Source organism: Carcharodon carcharias, chromosome 3 (assembly GCF_017639515.1).
Source record: "Carcharodon carcharias isolate sCarCar2 chromosome 3, sCarCar2.pri, whole genome shotgun sequence".
Lineage (NCBI taxonomy): Eukaryota > Metazoa > Chordata > Chondrichthyes > Lamniformes > Lamnidae > Carcharodon > Carcharodon carcharias.
Genome location: NC_054469.1, coordinates 91,822,003 through 91,841,938, shown reverse-complemented (window position 1 = coordinate 91,841,938; position 19,936 = coordinate 91,822,003).

Sequence of the window (19,936 nt, the reverse complement as noted above, 5' to 3'; positions counted from 1 at the left end):
ACAAGTTCCCTAAGCTCAGTCACCCAGTAATCTTATACTTTTTTCTTATCTCAGAGAGCTGAAAATCTGTGTCTTCACTGTTTGACACACATTGAACCCTTGCCTGTCTTTCCCTGTGTCTCTGTGTCACTTGACCACTGTCGCTAAGCAACAGCCCTCTTTTTTCTATTTTGTTTTTCCTTTTCAGACTTCTAGACACCAAGGATCATAAAAAACCTAAGTAAAACTGGAACCACTCAACCTTCCTTAACACAAAAATACATATATAGAAACATTCAACTTAAAAAATATACATTGTTCATCACATTTATTTAAGGTCCTCTTCTTTCCTCACTACTTCTTATGAGACAACCGCTGTGACAGTTTTACGAGTCTACCGGAATGGGTTCTCGTCTTCTTCGGAGGTGAATTGGAATTGAGTCCTGAGTAATTGGTAAATTTCTCAGGTTCACCAGTCAGATTGTCATCTGGCTGATGGCACCTCTGGCCAGTTAGATGCAGTAGATGGCTGCTTTCATGGGTATGTGGCTGCTTCTGTATGGTAAGCAAAGCACGCCTGTTCCATCTCACTATATTGTGCTCTGATTGGATGAGATAGGGCCATGGATGTGGTGATTATTCAACTACTTGTCCATATCAAGCTTGTTGTCAGATCCAGGCTGCCTCTCCTGAACCTCTGAAACCATAGTTCAGCATCAGAAAGAACTAAAATTGTTGCACTTACATCCAACTTAAAGTACGCTATGTTTCCCTCCTTAAGATATCAGTACTTCAGTAGCTTCTGCTTGGTTCCTGGATCTCTGCAAGGAAAGGCACTTACTTCATGGATCTTGCCACTTTTTGAAGTCTTTGATTTGAGCATATTCTATACAGGTTTCTTGCTGAGACACGTAGCCTGGAAGTGGCCCATTGTCCTAAATAACTGATATTCACCCTCTTTGGCAGGGCAGTTTTCATGCCTATGTTATCCCCTGCCACACCAGGGAGTGTAGGTTTGGGTTTGGGCTGTTGATGGATGCTCTTCATGTCTCCCCTATTTTTTTTATGACAGCTTTTCCTTCTTTATATTTGAATACTTGAGTCAGCTGCTTTTGAGACAGAGCTCTCTACCTCAAATGTCAGATTGATTCTGTTTCTTGACCTCAACTGTCTGCTCAGTTGGATTGCCTTTGCTCAGGTTAGATCATTCCTTGACTGCAAGCCATTAGACACTCTCATAACAATTCTGTCTCTGATCAGTTCATCTTTCAAGCTGCTACACTCACAGTCCACTGCAAGTCTATATAGGTCTTTTATAAATGCACCAACACTTTTCCCTTGACCTGGGTCCATTTGTTAAATTTAGCCTGCTCAACAATAGTATTCTTTCTCAGATTAAAGTAAATATCAAGTGCTTTGATTACTTCATCATACATGGCTTTCGCCTCATTGATAACCTGTGTGATGGTATATCATCTGCGCAATCACCTATCTCATATAACAAAGTACTGACCTGTTCACTGTTCACCTTCACACTGATGCCTGATGGGGTTCGATATCCAACAAATCTCTAATAAAATTTCAGCCATACTTTTGCTTGGTTGAGACCTGTGACCTTCTTGAAGCTTTCCGGCAAAGGCAGAGACTTCCCCATTACGATTCTCTTACTCGTTGCCATTATATAATAATCTTAGTATTGTTGGACTAATACAGAATATATAATGAGTCTGCAGAAGTATATAAAAGAGGAGCTTTTTTGGAACGCATCTTCTGGACAGGTAACATCTCTCATGAGGCTGCATGAGAGAACAAGCCATGTGATATTGTATCATTTCATATGATGATGTACATAGTGTCTGATTAGTATTTTAAAGTTAGAATTAATCTTTTGCACTATAAAAACTGGCAATGCCATTAACAAATACCATTTTCACAAGCCTTAAATTCATGAAAATTAGATTGAATCATAGAACAGGATTTTTCAGATAGCGGGGCATCCTAACCTGCCACCTGAAGAGTCAGTGGGAAATCTGCCCACGTTGATCACAGCAGCCCCACAGCTATTTAGCACTCTAGGGAAAGTTAATTAGCTGGAGGCCGGACTTCCACTCTCACCCAATTGGAAGTCCCACCTCAGAGAGTTGTTAGCCTATCAGGTTGGCTAGAAGTCCCAGAGCTTCAGTGGCAGCAGTGGCGAGGCCTGGGACTACAAGCAGAGTCCAGATTCTGAGTCCCAGAGTCCAGGACCAGCTTGGTGCAGGGGCCTCACAGCAAGAGGGAAGGTGAGGCCAGGGTGGAGATGGTGGGGAGAGTTACAGGAGGCAAATCATGGTGAGAGGGGATACCCAATGTGGAAAAGGGTACCCTTGAGGGATGCACCTCCCCCCTCCCACCCAAGGTCCAAACAGGGTGAAATGTTGGATTTACCCCTGCTCCTGACTCCTCCCACTAGCCTCAAAATTGAGACCGGGTAGGAAGCACCTCTTAACTGTCCAATAAATGGCCATTTTATGGCCTCAAAAGGGACAAGGGTGTGCAGGAGAGTAGTTGAAAAGCTAACTGGGGGATTTTTAAGCCCCCACCCTGCTGGCTGTAGAGCAGGAGAGACAGATAATCATGGACAGCGAGGCTAGAGTGCAGAGAGAAAAGTGTGAGGAGGCCTTGAGCTTGGTGTCAACCACTGGTCAGAAAGGAGAAACACATCACAGAGGAATGGGAAGAGGAATTGTGAATAATATGAACTGAATTCTTCCTGATCTCTAATGCACATCCTTATTTCTATTTTCCTTGGTTCTGTTGAAGAGTCATACGGACTCGAAACATTAACTGTGTTCATCTCTGCAGATGCTGTCAGACCACATTTAGAATATTGTGAGCAATTTTGGGCCCCGTATCTAAGCAAGTATGTGCTGGCCCTGGAGACGGTCCAGAGGAGGTTCATGAGAATGATCCCAGGAATGAAAGGCTTAACATATGAGGAACATTTGAGGATTCTGGGTCTATACTCGATGGAGTTTAGAAGGATGAGGGGGGATCTGATTGAAACTTACAGAATACTGAAAGGCCTGGATAGAGTGGACGTGGGGAAGATGTTTCCATTAGTAGGAGAGACTAGGATAAGAGGGCACAGCCTCAGACGTGAGGAAGATGTTTCCATTAGTAGGAGAGACTAGGACCTGAGGGCACAGCCTCAGAGTAAAGGGAACAGTTTTTAGATCAGAGATGAGGAGAAACTTCTTTAGCCAGAGAGTGGTGAATCTATGGAATTCATTGCCACAGCAGGCTGTGGGGGCCAGGTCATTGAGTGTATTTAAGACTGAGATAGATAGGTTCTTGATTGGTAAGGGGATCAAAGGTTACGGGGAGAGCGCGGGAGAATGGGGTTGAGAAACTTATCAGCCATGATTGAATGGCGGAGCAGACTCGATGGGCCGAATGGCCTAATTTCTGCTCCTATATCTTATGGTCTTATCGTCTTGGTATGTGGCAAATCTGAAACAATTAAACAAATATTGTGAGTTTGATACATCTATCAATGATATGCTTAGAGAATGTTTTCTGTGCGGTATAAAGGAAGATGCAATTCAGAAGAGATTACTGTCTAAAACAAATTTGAATTTTCAGAAGGCATTGGAAATCGTCGGGACCTGGAAAAATTTATTAATTTTGCTTCCAATCTCCACCCTCCATCATTTTCACATGGTACATCTCTGACACTTCCCTTCCTTTCCTTGACCTCTCTGTCTCATTTTCTGGTGATAGATTGTCCACCAATATCCATTACAAGCCTACCTCGACTACAGCTCCTCACACCCCGTTTCCTGTAAGGACTCCATTCCATTCTCTCAGTTCCTTCACCTCCATCACATCTGTTCTGATGATGCTACCTTCAAAAACAGTTCCTTTGACTTGTGCTTCTTCTTCCTTAACCAAGGTTTTCCACCCACAGTCGTTGACAGGGCCCTCAACCGTGTCCGACACATCTCCCGCGCATCCACCCTCATGCCTTCTCCTCCCTCCCAGAAACATGATAGGGTCCCTCTTGTCCTCACTTATCACCCCACCAGCCTCCGCATTCAAAGGAACATCCTCTACCATTTCCGCCAACTCCAGCGTGATGCCACCACCAAACACATCTTCCCTTCACCCCCTCTGGTGGCATTCCATAGGGATTGTTCCCTCCGGGACACCCTGGTCCACCCCCTACTCCTCAAACCCCACCTACGGCACCTCCACATGCATACGCAAAAGATGCAACACCTGCCCCTTCACTTCCTCTCTCCTCACCGTCCAAGGGCCCAAATACTCCTTTCAAGTGAAGCAGCATTTCACTTGCATTTCCCCCAACTTGGTCTACTGCGCTCGTTGCTCCCAATGCGGTCTCCTCTAAATTGGGGAGACCAAATGCAAACTGGGCGACCGCTTTGCAGAACACCTGCAGTCTGTCTGCAAGAATGACCCAAACCTCCCTGTCGCTTGCCATTTTAACACTCCACCCTGCTCTCTTGCCTACATGTCTGTACTTGGCTTGCTGCATTGTTCCAGTGAAGCTCAACGCAAACTGGAGGAACAGCACCTCATCTTCCGACTGGACATTTTACAGCCTTCTGGACTGAATATTGAATTCAACAACTTTAGATCTTGAACTCCCTCCTCCATCCCCACCCCTTTTCTGTTTCTTCCCCCTCCCTTTTGTTTCTTCCAATAATTTATATAGATTTTTCTTTTCCCATCTATTTCCATTATTTTTAAATCTATACCTTTTATGCCCTGTTAGTCTTATTCCACCCCACCCCCACTAGAGCTGTACCTTGTGTGTCCTGCCATCCATTCTTAATTAGCACATTCGTTTAGATAATATCACTACCTTCAATACCTCTTTGTTCTTATGACTGTGACATCTTTTGATTATCTGCTCCTATCACTGCTTGCTTGTCTCTACAACCACCGACCCCCAACTTCTCTCCCCCCACCCACACCCCCCCTTCCCCCCCCCACCTTAAACCAGCTTATATTTCACCCCTCTCCTAATTTTGCTCAGTTCTGTTGAAGGGTCATGAGGACTCGAAACGTCAACTTTTTTCTTCTCCGCTGATGCTGCCAGACCTGCTGAGTTTTTCCAGGTAGTTCTGTTTTTATACTGGAAATTGCTTTGCCAATGGAAGGTGCTGTTTAGGATTTGAAAGCCATACAGGCAGCACAAAATGGTGCCGTCCTTCATGTTGGCCATGTTTGGCTCAGCCAAAAAGAGCATGAAAGTGCAAGGCTTTGCTAAGAAGTGGGAAGCAGCCACCGCTAGCAGACAAATAAAAACAGATAACTTAGCAGCGAAAACATGGCATAATGGTAACAGAGTTTGAAGCAGGCAACCTTGCAATGAATTACAGTTTAAAAAAACTCAAATGTTTTTTCTGTCATCGAAACGGACAACTCATGAGACATTGTAAAGCAAACTTTCAAACAAAAGCAAAACCCAAGGAGATCCACAGCATTAAAAAGCCTGAAGTAATAGATTCAGATATTCATTTGTTGTATAATTTAAAGGTTGGAAGGACAGAACCCATCTATGTGACCATGAGAGTGAATGAGAGGTCTATCAGAATGGAGGTGGATATAGGAACATCCACTATGATGATAGGTGAGCATATTTTAAATAACTGAATAATGGAGAAAGTAAAATAAATTTGGAAGAAACAGATGCCAAATTAAAAACTTACACGGGAGAAGACATACAAGTGAAGGGCATAAGTAAATTCACAGTACACTATGGAAGCCAAACAGTGAAATTGCCCTTAATGGTGGTAGCAGGCAAGGGACCTAGCCTCCATGGATGAAACCGGCTCAGAGAAATTAAATTGGAATGGTCTGAAATCTTCCAAGTGAGAACTAATGGGCTATCAGAGCTACTACAAAAATATGCCTCGGTCTTCAAGGACGAACTTGGGAAGACCGAAAAGCTACAAACAAAATTCATGCAGATCCAGAGGCAACGCCCAGATTCATGAAGGCAAGACCAGTATCTTATGCAATGTGGGAAAAGGTAGAATCCAAACTGATCAGATTAGAAAAACTGGGTGCAATACAGCCAGTGCAATTTTCAGAATGGGCAGCACCAATTATATCTGTTCTCAAATCTGACCGGAGCATTCAAATTTGTGGAGACTATAAATTAACAGTCAATAAAGCAGCTGAGTTGGACAGACACCCCATACCAAAAATTAAAGACTTACACGCTAAACTGGCTTGTTGGAACTGCCTACACAAAGCTTGGTATCAGTCATGCTTATCAACAATTGGAATTAGAGAAGGCCTCCTGGAAGTTTATTACCATTAATATACAGAAAGGGTTGTACCATTATACTTGTTTACGTTTTGGTGTATCTTCAGCTTGTGCTGTAAACCAAAGAACCGTGGAAAGTTTATTACAGGGACTCCTCCATGTTGTAGTTTATTTAGATGATGTTCTGATGACAGGACTCACTGAAAAGGAACATTTGTAAACTTGGAACAAGTTTAGAACTTTTTTCACAGGTGGGAGTGCATTCAAAAAAGAAAAGTGCACATTCCAAGCAAAAGAGGTAACCTACCTAGGTCACAAGGTAGATTACAAGGCCTACATCCAGTTGAAGAAAAAGTGAAAGCAATTAGAGAGGCACCAGCACCAAAGAATACATCCAAACTGAAATCATTCTCGGGGGTGATCAATTACTATGGACCCTTCTTGTCTAATTTATCTTGACAGAAAAACTCAAGAAAAAACATCAATGGATTTGGCAAACACCACAGGAAGAAGCTTTCACAAATCTGAAACAATTGTTACAATCATCTACACTTCTAGAACATTTTGACCCAAAGAAAGAGTTGGTGTTGACATGTGATGTATCTCCCTATGGAGTCAGAGCAGTGCTGTACTATCAAATGGACGATGGATCAGAACGGCCTATAGGATATATATCGAGAATACTCAATACAGTGGAAAAGGGGTACTCACAGATAGAAAAAGGAGCCCTGTCAATCATCTTTGTTGTTAACAAATTTCACCAGCATGTACATGGTCGACATTTTACTATCATATCGGACCCCAAGCCCTTGATGGAATTGTTCAGCGAAGACAAGGCTATACCACCCATAGCCTCAGCAAGAATACAAAGATGGGCATTGATCATGGCAGCATAGGAGTATTCTTTCATTCAAAGACCTGGAAGTCAAATTGCAAACGCTAATGCACTTAGTCGTTTGCCCATGCAAATAAACAATGAGGATGTTCCAATTCCTCAAGAATTTGTTTTATTATTGAACTTCCTGGAATCATCTCTGATATGTGCCAAACAGATTAGAGATTGGACAAGTCAAGTCCCAGTCTTATCCAAAGTACAAGAACAAGTTCTTATAGTTGGCCACAAGAACAGGAATCTGACAAAATGAAACCATATTTTCAGAGAAGATACGAAATAACCAGCTAGGAAGGTATCTTATTGTGGGGAGCACGAACAGTTGTTCCTCCAAAAGGATGAAAGCCATTGTTGTCTGGACTTCACAGTGCACATCCAGGAATATCCCGAATGAAGACCATAGCACGCAGCTATCTATTGTGGCCTGGGATGGGTGGAGAAATAGAGAACTTAGTGAGAAGTTGTATGCAGTGTCAGCAAATGCAAAAGTTACCTTCAATAGCTCCATTACACCCTTGGGAGTGGCCAGGAAGTCCATGGGTGCGATTACACATCGACTATGCAGGGCCTTTTATGGGGACAATGTTTCTACTTATTGTCGATGCTCACTTGAAATGGATGGACATACGTGAAGTGAAGTCACTAACATTTTCTGCTGTAATTGACAAGCTACTACAAAGCTTCGCCATCAACCGATTATCATAAGTAGTTGTATCGGACAATGAAACGGTATTTATGAGTGCTGAGTTTCACTGATTTATCAGCCTCAACAGGGTATTACTCATGTAAAAACTTTACCATCCCACCTTACTTCAAATGGACTGGTCAAGAGTGCTGTTCAGATGTTCAAGTCTGGTATGAAGAAATTATCTGGAGATTCCATAGTGACTAAACTAATACATTTTCTTTTCCATTTTAGGACCACCCCTCATTCAACAGCAGGTGTCACATCTGTGGAATTGTTGATGAAAAGCTGTCTCCGATCAAGATTGAACTTATTATGCCAAATTTGGGGGGGTGGTGGAAAGCAGCCAGGGAAGTCAGAAACTTGGACATGACTGGCACAGTCGTGACAGGATGTTTGACATAGGAGAGAAGGTACATGTGAAGAATTCTAGAGAAGGACCAACGTGGTTATTTGGTGAAATAAGTGCTGTAATGGGACCTCGTTCCTACCACGTGAAGGTGGAAGGTCAGGTCATAAGGAGGCATGTGGATCACATAAGAAGAGGAGAAAGAAAATACCCAGGAATGATTCCACCAGTGTTCGTGTCTGAGTCAATGTCTCCTGTTGAAAGAACTCAACTGAATACAGGTGTGTCTGAAGGATCGGCTGTACCAGTAAGAATTGAGAAAACGGATTTGCTGGTACCTACCAAAGAGCCTGATACTCAGATGACTCCAGTGATGGGGAAGATTCCAGATAAAACATCAGAAGCTGCAGTGCTGAGACGTTCTATATGCATTAGGAAACCCCCAGAAAGACTGACTTTGTAAATTACTTATCTGTGTGAAAAATTTGATGTTTTGAGAAAAATTGTAAAATGTATTTCTCAGTGAAGGGGAAGGGATGTAATAAACTGATGTGTAATATACCTTTAAGATGAATGTTGTAATGGAAGATCACATGATCTTGATATCCAATAGCAGAGTAGTGCAGACCACCTCTATAGTCAGTAATCTTGAATTAGAGTCTGAAGTGTTAAGATAGGGTTTTGAGCTGTAAGCACACAAGCGTAGCTGCTGAGTTCCTTCTGTAAATAAAAATGTCTTTCTTCTAAGAACAGTCTACAGATCTTCTCTGTCTATGGTACCAACTCAATCATCTCGAAGCAAGCATGCAACCTGGATCCTTAAGTCCCAACAAACCAGGGTACAGGATTCAACATTAACACAATTGTTTCTTTCAGTATTTGACAGTGATTTAATCTATGCCCTGATAAAAACTCAGCTGCTTTTGCAAAGCTACAAAATTAGTAGTTTTTAAGATAAAAATTTAGCAGGTTATTTCCAATCCCATTAATGATGATAATAAAATATATCTTCTATAATGAAAACATACAAAAAACATTTATGTAAACTTCATGCTTATCAAGGTACATGCTTATGTTGGTGTTGAAGAATAGCACACTTTCTATTTCAGGTACCCAATGTCAGCATCAACTACTTCTAAGTCAGATAGAGAATGGTCAGATACAAAGTAGAACACTGTATTCTTCCTGAACACCATTTGAATAATTTTCCATACAAACTATGCTTTGGTCTTCCTGAGTGAAATTTCCAACATTTTAACAAATTATGAGTGATTTTGTTTTGTGCATCCTTACCCATTAATAGCTGAATAGAGGCTACCCAAACTATAGCCACAAACAATGCTTATAACAAGCAGACAGGAAACTTTCATCCAATCAGTCTGAGCTAGATTTAAATTTTGGTCATATACGAACATACAAATTAGGAGCAGGAGTAGGCCACTCAGCCTCTTGAACATGCTCTGCCATTCAATAAGGTCATTGCTGATCTGACTGTAACCTCAACTCCACATTCCCACCTACCCCGATAACCTTCCACCCCCTTGCTTATCAAAAATTTATCTACCTCTGCCTCAAAAATATTCAAAGGCTCTGAGTCCACCGCCTTTTGAGGAAGAGAGTTCCAAAGGCTCGCGACCTTATAAGACGAAAAGTTCTCACCTCTGTCTTAAATGGGCGACCCCTTATTTTTAAACAGTGACCCCTGGTTCTAGATTCTCCAACAAGAGGAAATATTATCTCCATACCCACCCTGTCAAGTCTCCTCAGGATCATATATATTTCAATCAAGTTGCCTTTTACTCTTCTAAACTCCAGAGAATACATGCCTAGCCTGTCCATCTTTTCTTCATAAGATCACCTGCCCATTCCAGGTATCAGTCTAGTCAAACCTTTGCTGAACTGTATCCAACACATTTATATCCTTCCTTAAATAAGGAGATCAATACTGTACACAGTACTCCAGATATGGTCTCACTTATGCCCTGTACAACTGAAGCATAATCCCTACTTTAGTATTCAATTTTCCTCGCAATAAACAATAACATTCTATTAGCTTTCCTAATTACTTGCTGCATACTAACCTTTTGTAATTTATGCACTAGGACACCCAGATCCCTCTGAACCTCAGAGCTCTGCAATCCCTCAACATTTAGATAATATGCTTTTTGTTCTTCCTGCCAAAATGGGCAATTTCACACTTTCCCACATTATATTTCATTTGACAGATCTTTGCCCACTAACATCTATCTATATTCCTTGTAACCTCCTTATGTCATCTTCATAACTCACTTTCCTACCTATCTTTGTGTCAACAGCAAATTTAGCAACCATCCCTTCAATCCCTTCACCCAAGTCATTTATATATGAATTGTTGAAAGTTGAGGCCCTGGAACTGGTTATCGGGGTAGGTGGGAATGTGGAGTTGAGCTTACAATCAGAACAGCAATGATCTTATTGAATGACAGAGCATGTTCAAGGGACCAAGTTACATCTTGTCAACCAAAAAATTACCCATTTTTGCCTGCTTTCTGTTTCCTGTTAGCTAGTCAATCTTCTATCCATGCCAATATGTTACTCTATATCCTAACAAATGCAAGTAGTGTTATAAAAATATATCTTACTTCCTTCGATTTAATTGAGTTAACATGCTTTGGAATCCTACACAAATGATTAAATGCTGAGTTCTGATGAAGAGTCATACGGACTCGAAATGTTAACTGTATTGCTGTCCACAGATGCTGTCAGACCTGCTGAGTTTTTCCAGTTATTTTTGTTTTTGCTACACAAATGATTGTTCGATTATATAGAATAAACAAGCAATTGTTGATTCCTGTCATGCATTCATTGTAAATTTCTATGAAGTGATCAAACATTGTAAGTTACAATATTGTTGGTATCAGAAAACCACGGAAATCAAATGTATCCTATGGGTAACATGAACAGTTCTTTGTTTCTTTGCAAGCTGAATCATTAGATAATGATTAATAACAAAGATTGTAGGGACAACATAAGGTAGGAAACAATGATAGCTATAACATTTTTTTTATAAAAGTACTACGTATGGCTACAATAAGAATGCTACATGTAAAATGGAAGCTTAATGAATCAAATTAAAATATACCAAGCCAAGCTTGTGAAGTGACAGCATTAATAAAACATACTTCAGCTGTTCTAATTGGTGTTGAAATGAAAGACAATGGTGGAAGTAGTTGCAATACTTAAGCAACATCAATGACATTTATTCTTTGATTCAGGCAATTTTCAAATGATGATTTTGCAAAACAACATTAAAACAAAAGAAGGAGCTTGGTGCTCATCATGGTGAAAAGCAAGAGAAAATGCTGCAGTGCCAATAAGCAATTTAGTTCAAAGAGGTAGAAAATTCCAAATATTTCTGGCAAAAGAAATTTCCACTATTATTTGTATTACAAACACTCATGCTTGGAGAAAGAGTAACTTACGTTGGCCACCAAAGTGCCTTTTTTCTGTTCAAAACAATGAACAGGATTAAGTATGTACAATAAAGGAAAGATCAAGCAAAAGCATGACTGTGGTTATATTAGAATGTATTCATTTTATAAAAGAGTAATTAATGAGTTAGAATTTTAAAACTCTAGTGATTATAAAGTGTATTTTCTCTTATCAGCAATTTATCTTTCCACTGTTACTGCATAGCCCAAAAAATGCAGCATACGGTTTGCAGTCGTTCTTAATGGCCTACACTATACATAAAAGTCACATAGTCTGCTCTGTACAATTACATGTAGCATTGGAAAGTTTTACAATCCACTGCAAAGATGTCTTGATTGCTGATTAGGTAAGCTTGCTGCAATCAAAGGTACAACTATATTACAGTACATGAGTGATTGCAGGTCAAGTCACAGTCATTTAACAGCAGGCTATGAACAAATTTGGAAGTGCTCAGTGAGGGTACATCATTATTGCCTGATTAATGAGGCAGTCATAGAAAATGATGCAAGTTCATGATGCATAATGCAGGCTCAAAATGCTGAGGAAATGATGTAAATTTACAACTGGTCTACCAGCATCTGTAAAGAGGGAATACAGGTTAATATATTAGGCACAGATTCTTCATCTATGTACAATTTCCAAACAGTAACAATCCTTTCACTTTCTAAATACTGATAAAAATGTGCATTTCTAGTATTTTCCATTTTTATTTTGTTTCCAATATTTACAGGTTTTCTTTATATTTCAATATTTTGAACAAAATTTCAGCGCAAGCATGTTCAATAGTGTAGATTCATGGCAAAATAAACTAATTTAATGCACATGTTTGTCCATAGCAATATTTTTCTCTTTCAAATTTCTCAGAAGTACAGGTAAAATTTTATCAGTTTTTAATTTTTCAGGTATCAAGACCAATTGCAGGTCCCACCAACAGTCCTTTCTGCAGGGTATCCACTGGCACAATTAAGAAGCCACCTCCTCCATCCAATTAGGGATGACAGCTAGATTCCTAAAGCAAGAGGTGCAATAGGTAGGCCAGCAGCATGAGAGAAATGGCAGCCCAATCGGGAGAGGTGTGTAAGGGCACCTCAAAATTGAGGTGCCCTCAGAAGCCTACTGAAAATTTAAAATTGAAAAAGGCCCACAGTTGTTTGGACTATCCATGTGTAGGGGAAAGCCATTTCACAAGATTTATTGTGGCTGGAGATGGTAGCCTTTTAATCCTTGTAACTCCTTCACTGGAGCGTCAGGGTGGTTAGCCAAGGCTCAGTTGGTAGTACTCTTGCCTCTGAATTACAACAGTGAGGATTACCACAGGTGTGACAGTGTCAGAGAGCTTCCCAATGTGCAACATTCTAAGTTTCCCACCATCCCTGCCTCCATAGTTGCCTGTCAAGGCTGATCAAGGCCCTACTTCTTTGTTGAAGCCTTTCCCATATTTCCCTGCCTGTTTTTCACAAATCCTATTTTAGGATCACACATTTTCCAAAGCATCCAGCTAGTGGCCTATCAGAGAACAAGTTCATCATTTTTTGGCATGGAAGGAACATGTTGAGCTCTCCTGTATAATTGCTGAATCCCCCACTTGATTGTTTTTCTACTTCTTTATCCCTCTGTGGATCACCATTTTGATGTGGTGGAGGGACTTGTATGCTTCGACAATCCTTTGAGGGATGTTGTCGGGAACTCCTTGCTCCTGGTAAGGCCACCCGTGGTGCCAAGTTCAGGGATGTTGTAATATGTCTTTAAGGGATATCAACATGACATGACCAGAAAGGCAATGTGTCACACACTCCAGTCTTAGTTTCACTTTTGTTTTGAGCAGAGCATACACATAACTCCTAATGTTTCCAAGCTATACAACAATGTAAGACTGTTGTCATGTGCTTAGTCTTAATAAATGTGCCCAAAATGTGTTTACCCAATCCCTAATGAGTGATTGTTGCCTTAAGGAGTTATATCATTATAAGAACATGACTTGGTGATCATCAGTAGTAACAGAGGTAACAGCAACATTAAATACAGGTATGACATGATGAACAGCCTTAGATTGTGCTATGTGGCATGAAATGATTCTTGACATTTTGGTCATTTCACAACAAAGACACAGCATGTTGAAGATACAGTGTGTTGAAAAGGCAGTGTGCTGACTGCGAAGAAAAGCTTTGGAGATGCAACACTGAGCTAGTGCTCAAGTAGAGAGCTGGTAAGCAGGAGGATCCCTTATGGTGAGATTGCAATGCATTGCTTGTCAGCTCTGTGAGTAGATTATCTCAGTCTGGAAAGGCATGTGAAAAAGCTGTGGGCCAACTGATAGTGAGCAAGGGAGAATCAAACAAAAAAGGGAAAAAAAGGTCATTAATACCAGGCCAGTTGCAATTATAAAGTTGGCTTCGGGGGTTGCTGAACAATAAATTGACTGAAAACAAAGTCACTATCACTCTGTGCTGCATTCCCATACAACTTTCATCATGGGCAGAGTTTTGGGAAAGCACGTGAAAGCAGCCACAGTGACACTCATCTCAAGTGCTACAGAAGGAGGAAAATCAAAGAGTATTGCCAGAATGTCAGCAAACTTCCCTTGTTTGAATTGGAAAGCAGCAGGTGACCCAATATCTGAATTAAAAATGTTTAAACATTGTACAAAGCTATGGTTTCTTGGTTCAGGTATGTCTGAAGGAGATAAGCAAGCCATAAAATTTGCCTAGCAATTGGGAACAATGGCTGAATACATCAGGATTAACAGAAGAAGAGCTAAAAGATCCCCAGAAGATATGGATGACAGTAGAAGACTGGTTCAGAATCAGGTTAAACTTCCGTATTCATTCTTTAGAGTTCATATCATTTCAACAACAGCCTTCCAGTCCCGCCGATGTGAACAGAGATTTCAATGGCTCACTGGCCCCGCTGCAGGGAAACCTGCCGCAGGGCCGCTGGAAACTTCCAGCCATTGAGTTGGTAATCGCATACACTCCCATGGAAGCATTCCAGAAAGATCTGCCGGACAAACACAGAACTTATAACATTAAAGAACTATTCAAGGATAGGCATAAATATGAAGCAGACCTCTCAGGTCAACAAAGCTAACAGGTCCTAAGTTCAGCCCCAATTGTTGACGCACTCCCTAGAACACCCAAACATGGCAAGACACGTGGAAGGTGTGAAATTCTACATACACCAAAGAAATGCACACTATTTCATCAATTCTGCAGGGCATGTGACAGAAAGGGGCCATTGGCAGAGGCAGTGCATGAGAGCAAAAGCTGACGCAGCTACAATTTGCTGTGCACTGAACCAAACATATACCATGTACAATGGGTATTTTCAAGCAATAAGAATGATTATCTGGTATCCCATCAGAAACATATACATGAGGTGATTGACAAACCAGAAAATGATGATGATATGCATGACAAGATAAAGAGTGGTGAACACATGTTTCACACTGTTAATATTGTGGAAAACATAGATGCCATCACACCATCCGCAGTGTTTGCCAAGATTCAAATTATCTGCCCTAAGGAAGTTAGTAACTACTCTTATTAGCCAAGATTGACTCGGGGCAGCTGCCAAGGTACATCCCTGTGTATTCTAAAAGACAGGAAATCACAGAGGTGGAAGGCCATAGCAAAACCTACTACTGTGAAACTTTCAGCATATAACGGTTCACTAATTCCATGTGCAGGGTCCATAGTCCTGGATTGCAAGTACAATCAATCTTCCTGGTGTCACATGTTGTACATCATGGAAACTAAAGGCCCAGAGATTGCAGGTCTACCAACATGTCATGAACTCACACGCATAACATCACAAGGCAAATCAACATTGAAAGCAATTCCTATCACCTCAGTTCATGACATAACAATGAAACATCCAGAATGTTTTGAAAAAATTGGCAGTTTCAAGGGAACTGCAACATTACACTTTCGGGAGAATGTCTGTCAATTGATCTACCATGTAAGCGTAGCATTCACATACAAGACAAATTGAAGGTCAAACGAGACAAAATGGAGAAGAGGGAATCATTAGAAGCGTACAAGAACACACAGATTGTTGCAGTTCAATCATTTGTTTTAAAGAAGGATGGATCATTGAGAGTATGCCTTGATCCATGATGTTCAAATGTGGCTTTGAAATGTTTTCCTTACAAATACCCAAATTAGAAGTTAAATTTGAGATTTTCAGGTTCAAAATTCTTCTCGAAGCTTTCTGCCAAGTACATCTTGTGGAGAGGTCCCAAAAGCTTAACACACTTCATATCATATTGGGACATTACTGTTTTAATTGACCTCTTTTCAGGCTGCGTGTTAACCAGGATCTCTTTCAAGCTCACATGGACCACATTACATGTACTGTATCAGGATACTTCTATAACACAACTGATATTGCTACTGTGGGAAGAACAAAGCAAGCACATGACCATAATCTGCACTTATTGATGCAAGTGGTACGTAATGAAGGATTGGCGTTAGCAGTCTGAAATGCGACATCAACATGCAGCAGATCAATTTCTTCAGTTCTATTTATTCCAGTGCTGGCATGTGTCCTGATCCAAGTAAAATAGGAGATGTTAAGGTCACACTAAGCCCTCACGACAAGGACAACCTTTGAAGATATCTAGGTCTCTTTAATTTCTTGTATCCGTACATTTCCAAATTTGCCCAAAAATCTTCATTGCTAAGGGAATTGTTGAGAAAGGATGTGCCTTTCCTGTGGCAGGAAGACCACTAATAGCTCTTCGAAGCACTGAAACTGTCATTATCAAAGGCATTGACATTGCAATTTTAGGATTAGGGAGACAACTACCCTGGAGATAGATATCTCACTGAAAGGTCTGGGAACATGCATAACACAAAAAGACAAACTGATTGCATTTGCTTCAAAATCTCTGCCATGATGCAATCCAGCTACTCCAACACTGAGCAGTAAACATTAGCTTTAGCGTTTGGAATCATGCATTTTCATACATATCTATTTGGCAAAGAAATTCTGGTGGAGACGGGCCACAAGTCACTGGAGATGATTTTGTGAAAACCATTGACCAGTGCACTGCCAAGATTTCAACATCTCTTGATGAAGTTTCAAGGTTATGGCTGTGAGGTTACATACAAACCAGGTAACTTGATCATCACATCAGAACCACTTAGTAGGTTGCTTAACGCGGCAAAGCAGAAGATATATCCTTAGATCTACAAGTTGACTTCATTGGTATTGAACCTGAAGGTGTTCTCCAAATTGATCTGGTACATTGTTCACAACATAACTTCCAGCAGCTACAAGAAGAAACAGTGAAAGATTTTACACTACAGGAATTGTGGAAAAGTATCATCAAAGGGTGACCTGATTCAATTCAACATGTCCACAAACACATGAGGTCATTTTGGCATTTTTGGGATGAGCTAGGCATCTCCCAGGGGGTCATTTTTAAAGGCAGACAGGTTATCATACTGGAATCTTTGCAACCTGATATTCTTCAATAACTTTATCACTCATGCATGGGCATGGATCAGCTGAGAAGACTCGCAAGAAATAAAAATGAACAAGGCACTGAAATTATCATCAAGAAGTGTAAGGCATGTGACGAGCATATGCCAAGTCAGCACAAAATTCCTATCCATCCTTTGTCCAAAATCCGACCTCCTTCATGTCCATGGAACAGACTTCAGCATCGTGTCGACTACCTTACCAAGTATCCCTCTATTTGACAATTGCACAATGCATCAAGCACAACTGCCACTCTCTAAGTGCTAGTTTCAGTTTATTTGGTATGCCTACAGAGATCATTTTGGAAAACAGTCTGCAATTTATTCGTAAGCCATTTCAGAATATGTGTGAGAAGTGGAATATTGAGCACATTACTTCTTCTCCTCATTACCTAGGTCTAATGGCCTAGCTGAAGGAATGATTCACAGGGTGAAATCCCTAATTCTCTAATGAAGATAGATCAAGCAAGATCCACACATTGCAATGTGACACCTGGGAGTGACTCCTTTAAGTGCAACTATTCCATCACTGGCAGAACTCATGATTGGCAGAGCAGATTGTACCAATTTACCTACTCTTACTCATTCTACTCTCTCAGAAACTAGAGAGCAACAAGAGAAGATGGCCAACATCACAATAAAAATGCAGGGACAGAATTGTCAAGTTTATAAATGCGACAATAAGTTTGCATCCAGAATCCCACAGAAGATATGTGGCAACCAGCTGAAGTGACACAAATTTGTCCAGAGCCAAAGCCCTAGGAAGTTATTACACACAAAGGCATAATGGTGAGATATAACCCAGGACAAATCACATCAATTCCAGCTCCTCAACCACCGTAGAGTCAGATTTCATCTAGGACAAGATTCCAAATGCAACCAGAAATGACATCCAAGAATGACACAGGTCACTGTGAGCAATTAAAGAAACCTCTAGACAAGGTTACCATCACAAGATCTGAGCATAGCAGCAGATTACTTTACGCTTTAGAGACTCATAGGGTGGGTTTTCCAGCCCCGCCCACCGCCGGGATCGCCTGGTCCCACTGAAAGCCAATGGGTTTTTGGCTGGGTCGCTGCATTCCTCACGGCAGGCCCCGCTATGGTGGGATAGGAAAATCCCAGCCACAGATACATCAGTTCTTTGCACTTATTTATTTTTAACTAAACATGAATATGTATTGTAAATAGTTATACTTCTTTGGAAGGGGGAGGGGAAGTATCTTTAAAAATAAAGGGGATGTTGTAATGTGCCTTTAAGAGATATCAGCATGATATCACTAAAAGGGAAATGTGTTATGTGATTCAGTCTTTGTTTCAGTTTTGATTTGAGCAGAACACACACACACAGACACACACACACATAACACAGTTCCAAGCTATGCAACAATGTAAGACTATTTTCAGGTGTCTACTCTTAATAAATGAAGCCACAATGTGTTTCCCTATCCCTTATGATTGGTGCCTTGTGTGTTACACAGCAAATAATCTCAAGAATTTTTATCATTATAAGACATGACAGGGGGCAGGTGCCAGAAAAAGTTTGGTCCAAAGAGCCCTCAATGGCAGAACAGGTGAAAGAAGATTGTGGGTGGGATTTTCCATGCCCACTGGCGACGGACGTGTTCGGTGGTGTGAGCGGTCAATATGGCGAGAAGGCTAAAAATTGATTTCATGATGTCATGAAACCAGTTTGTGATCATCTGCTCAGCCTGTTGATAGTGGGCTGCATTCCCTGCCATCGGACATCAGGAACCTCATTGTAATACATCAGCATATTATTAAGAGGCTAGCACGCTGGACTCATCCCACCCCGCTGGATTGTCCGTCCACATTGGCAGGAAAACACACCGGTGCAGAACATGTCTTGCCAACAGTGACGTGCAGAATTTGGAACTTACCGTCAGGGCCTTGCCCACATCGAACAGCAGAAGATGCTGTAGCCCGACAGCAATGGGATCCTGGAGGAACATCCAAGCTATGCTGGGTAGATTCTCATGGAAGTTAGAAAGCTACTGTTGATGCTCACAAAGGATGATGGTCGAGGGGGCGGAGAGGAAGGGCTGGGATCGACTGGGAGAGGAAGCGGTGTTGGGGTGAGGTTGAGAGGGGGTGAATGAAAGTGCCAGGGATGAGGCTGGGAGAGGGGAGGGAGTACGGAGGGAGGAACGGGTAACGGGGGAGAAGATGGCAACTGGGGGTGTAGGTGTAAGGGGGGGGGGGTGGAAGGTATAAGGGAAGGAGTTCGGAGGGGGAAAGGAGTGCGGAGAGGGGAAGGAGTCCAGGAGGAGGAAGGAATGCAGAGATGGGAGGGAGTCCAGGGGGTGGAAGAAGTGCAGAGGGGGGAATGGGTGTAAGGATGGAGGAAGAAGTAAGGGTGGAGGAAGGATCGGGAAGGGGAAAGAGTAAAAGTGGAGGAAGAAGTGAGGGTATCTGAGGGAGTCAGGAAAGGGGAAGGAGTAAGGCTGGAGGAAGAAATGAGGCTGGAGGAAGGAGTCGGGAGGGGGGAAGGACTAAGGGTGGCAGAAGAAGTAAGGGCGTCTGAGGGAGTCAAGAAGGGGAAGAGACTAAGCGGGGGGCAGTCCAGGGGAGTGGGAGGACTAAGTCGTAGGCAAAGGAAGAGGTTCAGGAGGAAGGGGTTCTGGGGGGAAGGGGTCCAGAAGTGAAAAGGGTCTGGGGGAGGAAAGGAGGATGAGGTCTGGAGGGCGAAAAGGATTCCAGAGGGGGAAGGGATCCAGAGTGTGGAAAGGGTTCCAGGGAGCAAAGGGGTCTGGAGGGAGGAAGGGGTTACAGGGGT